General features: G+C 46.3%; 1 pseudogene; it reads right to left on the reverse strand.

The window, feature by feature from the left end:
* Window positions 1-1,441: 1,441 nt before the first annotated feature.
* LOC127212675 (peptidyl-prolyl cis-trans isomerase A-like) lies at window positions 1,442-1,733 on the reverse strand (annotated as a pseudogene).
* Between the last annotated feature and the right edge of the window lie 4,469 nt (window positions 1,734-6,202).

Genomic DNA, 6,202 nt, shown 5'->3' on the forward strand with positions numbered 1-6,202 from the left:
CACATCTGTTGTCTCACTTTATTTAGCTAATGATAACAGGTATCAAGTGCAGGCTCTTCTTTAGAGACAAATGTAACTTTTCTTAATTTTTTTTTTGAGAATTTCATACATGGGTATTGTGTTTACATAATTTCCACCACTCCCCCTTCCCTTGTGTCCTTCCATTTAAAATTCACGATCTCATTATTGTTACACATGTACACACACACAACACTGTGTGAACACACACACACACACACACACACACACACACACACACACACACACAGAGCCTGCTGAGTCCATTTAGTGCTGCTTATGTGAATATGCCTTCACTTTCTCCCTGGGGAACACTGCTTCTTCCTCTCCTGTTGGCCATTAATTGTCTGCAGTGATTCATTTCGGTGTGGGCTATTTTGAGCGCTCCCCCACCCGCCCCACCCTCACCGTTCACCTTGGCATGCCCACTGATGTTGCCATTCTGCTGGTTTTGTTGAGGTGACTGTGTTCTGGAACCTGTGGCCAGAGAGGTCATAGGCCCTAGGGGAGAACCTACGAATGCCATTCTTCTAAATAGACATAGTATTAAAGTTAACCGACTCCTAATGGTTTGTCAACACACCAGGGCAGTGGTTCTCAGCCATCCTAATCCTATAACCCTTTCATACCGTTCCTCATGTTGTGTGGACCCCCAACCATAAAATTATTTTTGTTGCTACTTCCTAACTGTAATTTTGCTACTGTTTTGAGTCATAACGTAGATGCCTGATATGCAGGCTATCTGGCATGTGACTTCTGCAAAATGTGTTGTTTGACATCCCCCCACCCCCACAAAGGGTCATGGCCCACAGGTTGAGAACCACTGGACTAGCTTCTTTCAATCCCCATATCAAAGATGATGATGATGATGATTTTGCAGTAGTTGGAAATAAACTCAGACCCACAACTGGTCAATTTTCAGAGAACGAGAGACTTTGGGGTGCTCATTTCTAAAGGAGATTGTCTAGATCATTCCTTCTCCTCCCAAGTCTCAGAGATCATTGTAGAAGACGGGAGAAAGAGTGTAAGAGCCAAGGATGGTGGGTGAGTACAAGGAAAGGGAATGGTTTCAGATGCAGCCGGGTAGGAGCACAACCGCATTTCAGAGTAGTCATGGTAGCATGCACAAGATCAAACCACAAAGGTGTGACCCCAGGTAGGTTGCCCACTCTGAGGGACAGCCCAAGAGTATTTGGGCAGCACACATTGGACTTGATTTTTTTTCTTAATTACTTTTTATTCACAATCCTAAACTTGACTCTGCAATCCAGCTAGACTTGGAGGAGATTGAGGAAAAGATGGAACCGAAAGAACTTCAGTGAAGGCAGAGATTACAGGGTACTGAGAGCAGATGGGGCGCGGGCTCTCTCCTGAGTTACAGAAGGAATGGGCTGGTGTGTAAAATGATCCCAAGTCAAAAGAATTAGAGATGTTCACAGTCAGAAATGGTCATTTTCCTGCTGGTCTTGCCATTCCTGGATCCAAAGCGCTCCATGGCTTCCACGATGCTCATGCCTTCTTTCAGCCATCCAGCCACTCAGTCTTGGCAGTGCAGGTAAAAAACTGGGAACCGTTTGTGTTTGGCCCACCATTTGCCACGGACAAGATGCCAGGACCTGTGTGCTTCAGGATGAAGTTCTCATCCTCAATTCCTCCCCACAGATGGACCTGCCTCCAGTGCTATTATGGCGTGTCAAGTCACCACCCTGGCACATGAATCCTGAGCTGGATAGGCAGACTGTCAAAATCAGTTGTCTTTCCCAGGACAATATGGTTGTGATAATAAACATGTTAATTACATCGTAGTGAGAATTAAATAGGAAAGTTCATTTAAAGTCATTATTTGACATCTCTTACGGGATTAGTACATAAACACCATGATTATTATGTAGGAGAGGAGAACACGTTCGGGTGCCTTACCTTTCTGTTTGCACCTTTACCCAAGGCTTTAACTGCCCTTGGCTTCCACTGCCTCAGGCACCTCATTCCTTAAACCGCCTTACTGTCACATGTTTCTCCATTCTCACTGTTTCAACAAAGGCTAGACCAGGCATACAGAACCTCTCCAAGAGCATTCAGAGAGCTAACGTGGGGGAGCTGCAGGTTTACCAAGCTGCGGGGAGAGCTGGAGGTAAGGGTGGGTGGGCAAAGGTCAGAGAAGTTCTCAGGAAAAGGGACTCTTCAGTAAGCGTAGGAAACCGTCACCAAAGGTCTCAGTTGCTGCAACACCGAAGGAATGATTCTCAAGGTGACCTCTGGAGCAAACAAATATCCCGCGCTTCCTGCTCTCCCGTTTGTCAAACACTGATGACGTCAGTTCTATCATCCCCGTCAGGTCTATCCTCTCATTGGTGGAGTCCAAAGTCCCTTCTTTTAAGGGATTCTGGGAGCTATAGTTTCCAGGCTTCTAGCCTCTAAAGTAGAAAATAACAAAGAAGAAGCTGGGCCTGCATGCTGCTAAAAAGTGGAAAGGGGACAGGATCAGGTCCTTAACATCCCTACCGCCCCAGCCATGATTTCCTGTTGGCACTTTAGTCCCACCCCCCTGTGTGCCAGCTGAGCGAGTCCTCACGTTTCTTTTTCTCCGATATTATTAGTATTCTTTTGGAAAGAATACGCGCAGAGTCCATAGGTACTTTCTCACCTCCCGTTTCCCTTCAGCTCCTTTTGGCTTCAATCCACATGGCAACCTGGGCAGCCAGCACTAAGGCCGTGTGCGAGCTTTGCTGTTCAATCTGCGTTCCTCCGTAGCACTCGACAACGCTGAACATGCTATTCTTTAGAAGACTGCCTATCCTTTTAGCTTCTGCCCAAAACTAATAATAATTGCTCTACAGATTTACAATAGAATTAGTCATAAGACCTCATGTTCTAAATAATACCCTTCATGATTAGCTAACAGGAAATTGATTATATGTTTTTTTTGTTGTTGTTGTTTTGTTTTTTTCTCCTTGAGCCTGTTGGAGTTAAATCCTTCAACTGTTCTGAAGGCTGGGGGAAAAAAAAAAAGCCCAAGCTGGAAGATGTCTGGAGTTCAGCCAGTCCCTTATTACTCCCGCTTCTAGCAGCCCCGAGCCCTGTTGGCCAGAAAGCATCACTACAAAGACCCTGTTTCACTCTCTTGATGGCTAGTTTTGTCAACTTGGCACAATTTAGAGCAGTGGCTCTCAGCCTTCCTATTGTGACACTTTCCTACAGCTTCCCATGTTGTGGGGACCCCTCCCCCACCACCATAAAATTATTTTGTTGCTACTTCATATCTGTAATTTTGCTACTTTTGTGACTCATAATGTAAATATCTGATATGGCACCCGGAAGGGATTGTTGAGAACTGCTGATCTAGAGTCACCTAGAAAGAGGATCGTTGAGGGGTTGTGTACATCATACTGGTTGTTGGCATATCTGTAAGAGACTGACCTGATTATGTTAATTGCAATGGGAACGACCACTATACACTGGGTTTGGGTCCCAGACTGTGTAAGAGTGGAGAAAGTGACAGGAATATAAAAATGCATGCATTCATTATCCCTTGTCCCTGATTATGAATTTGATTTGCCCAATTTCTTTGTCTTAGTTAGGGTTTCTATTGCTGTGAAGAGACACCAGGACCACTGCAACTCTTATAAAGGAAAAGCTTATAGTTTCTGAGGTTTAGTCCATTATCATCATGGTGGGAAACATGGCAGCCTGCAGGCAGATGTAGTGCTGGAGATGGACCCACAGGCACCAGGGGAGACATAGCTTGGGCACAGGAGATCTCAAAACCCACCCCCTCAGTGACACACTTCCTTCAACAAGGCCACACCCACTTCGACAAGGCCACACCCCCTAGTAGTGCCAGTCCCTATGGGTGTATGGGGGCCATTTTCTTCCAAACCACCATAACCCCCTCAAGTCCCTGCCACTGCGACTTCCCTGCTGTGGTGAACTGTAGCCTGAAACTGGGAGCTAGAAAAAGTGCTCTCCTCCCTAAGTTGCTTTTGTCAGGGGGTTTTTATCCCAGCGACCAGAAAAGAAACTAAGAAGTGTCTTCCAGGCAAGGATGAGCTCCCAAAAGGAGGCTTGAGCTTAGAAGGAGGATTCCTGGGACTTTGTTCTTGCTGCCCATTACGCCCCAGCCTCCTTCCTTATTGTGTTTAACTTAGAGCGTTATCTGTGATGTGCACCACCAAGCTGATGCATCGGTTTGATTCTGTGAGGTACGGTACTGCTTTCACACGCATCTTGTATAAAGTGCTCTAAGTACAAGCTAGACTGAGGAGGGAGAGAGGGCAAAGGTCTTGCCGGTCTACAGCCAACGTTAATATTTTGCATGTCTGTCTGAGCAAGGCACAAAAATAAACCCATTCACAAAGTGAAGTAGGGCTGTATTATGTTCCCTTCTGTCTTTTAGCATTCGCCACCTATTTTTATAGCTTACATTTTCCAGCTTTAATTTATATTCTTTGGTTATGGTGTCATGCCCCGCCCCCCACGAGTGAATGTGAAGTCCATTGAACTTTTTTTTTTTTTTTTTTTTTTTTTAACATAGGGTGTAGGGAAAGGCACAGAGAGGCAGGGTCTGAAGAGACACCTTTCCTCCTCAGTCACAGAATGGGGAGAAGGTAACGATATTTGCCTGCCTGTCTTGGGTTGGAAACTGAGGTGTGTTTCTGTGAAACACAGAGCAGGGTATGATGACAAAGGGTTTTTTTCAAAGGCATGCCTGATGCTGTGTGGCTCAGGCAGGCCATCACACTACAGTCTGCCTTAATCTCTGAATCTTACAAAGCAGAAAGGCCCCTAGCAAATGCCACAGTCTAAGTTATATGGAGATTTTAATGCAAACTTGTTTTCTTTTTATTGCCTAATGTTTATTAAATCGATATGTTTTGTGGTACTAGCTGTTGAAACCAGGGCCTCACATATGCTTGTTAAGCCCTTCACCACCAAGTTACAACCCACTTTTAACGTTCAGGGTCAATTAAATTTTCTAAAGAGCCGGGGGGTCCATCCAGTGATTTTCTTTTCTTCTGCTTTTCAACAAGAACCCGCGTGACTTTTGGAAGCGCCACACGCAGAAGCGGTGGGGGTCTTGCTCTTGAAGCAAAACTAAGGACGGGTTTTACTTTTGGGCGAGAAGGCAGAGATGGCTTCTACACTCCAGAAATTCTGAGACCGAGGCATAGCCCACTGGCCCCAGAGGCTGGTGGGTTCCAGAAATGAGTATGTTTTGATGAATGCTAGCTAACCCTGCATAGTTCCGGGCAAACAGGGCTCAAACCAGTGAGCTCAGAAGTCGGGGAGATGGGGGGTGGGGACAATCCATCTAGGGGTCTCAATACCTCCAGTTCCCAAACATGATCTTTACTTTCTGTTGACAAGAAAGCCCGGTTTAGCCCACTCCCCTTGAGGGAAACAGCCCTTGATTGCCCCCACCCCCACCCCACTGCTGACAGCCTCACAAGTTACCCTCACACTCATCAAGAGGGGGAGGCCACCAGCTAGTCTCCTTGCATTAGGCAAGCTGTTGACTCCTGTTGATCCCACCCAGGATGCCACAGGGTTTGTAAAAGAAGGGGTGCGGGGGACCCCCTAACCAAACAACCAAACAACCAAACAACAGAATTCTCAAACTCTTCTCATTGCTGCCCAGCCAAAAACTTAACTCTAACAGAATTCTTTATGCTGACTTTCAGGAAGGCTTGCCACAGGGCTAGGCATATTTCATTTCTGCTGCAGAGACAGTTGATTTTAGGACTAGGCAGCACACAGCAGGCTCGCCACAGAAGATATAGCTGACGGCTTGATCCTGCTTCCTCATTTGCTACAGTGACTTTTTTCCCCCTCCTTTTCTTTTCAAAACACCATCCTTGGAATTGTTGGGCAATGTGGGAAAATATTGTGACAAACATGGCTGTTTGCGTTTGCAGTGTGTGTGTGTTTGGGGCGGGGGGGCGGGCGAGGCGACTGTTTTGTTTGCCTGGCCTGTTGCCGCTGCCACTCTTTTGCATGGCTGGCGGTTCCCTGACAGCTCGGATTCCTCCACTGACATCTGTTATAATGAGAGTTCAGACAGGAATAGATTTGCAAAGTGATGGGCTCACAATAGGACAGGAGACGGTCCCCAAACTTCGCTTGAGGTAACCAGATGGGCCTTGAAACAGAGCATTTGAACCGATTAGGTCTAGGTGAACGCCTGTAT

This window comes from Acomys russatus, chromosome 31 (genome assembly GCF_903995435.1).
Source record: "Acomys russatus chromosome 31, mAcoRus1.1, whole genome shotgun sequence".
In the NCBI taxonomy this organism is placed as follows: Eukaryota; Metazoa; Chordata; class Mammalia; order Rodentia; family Muridae; genus Acomys; species Acomys russatus.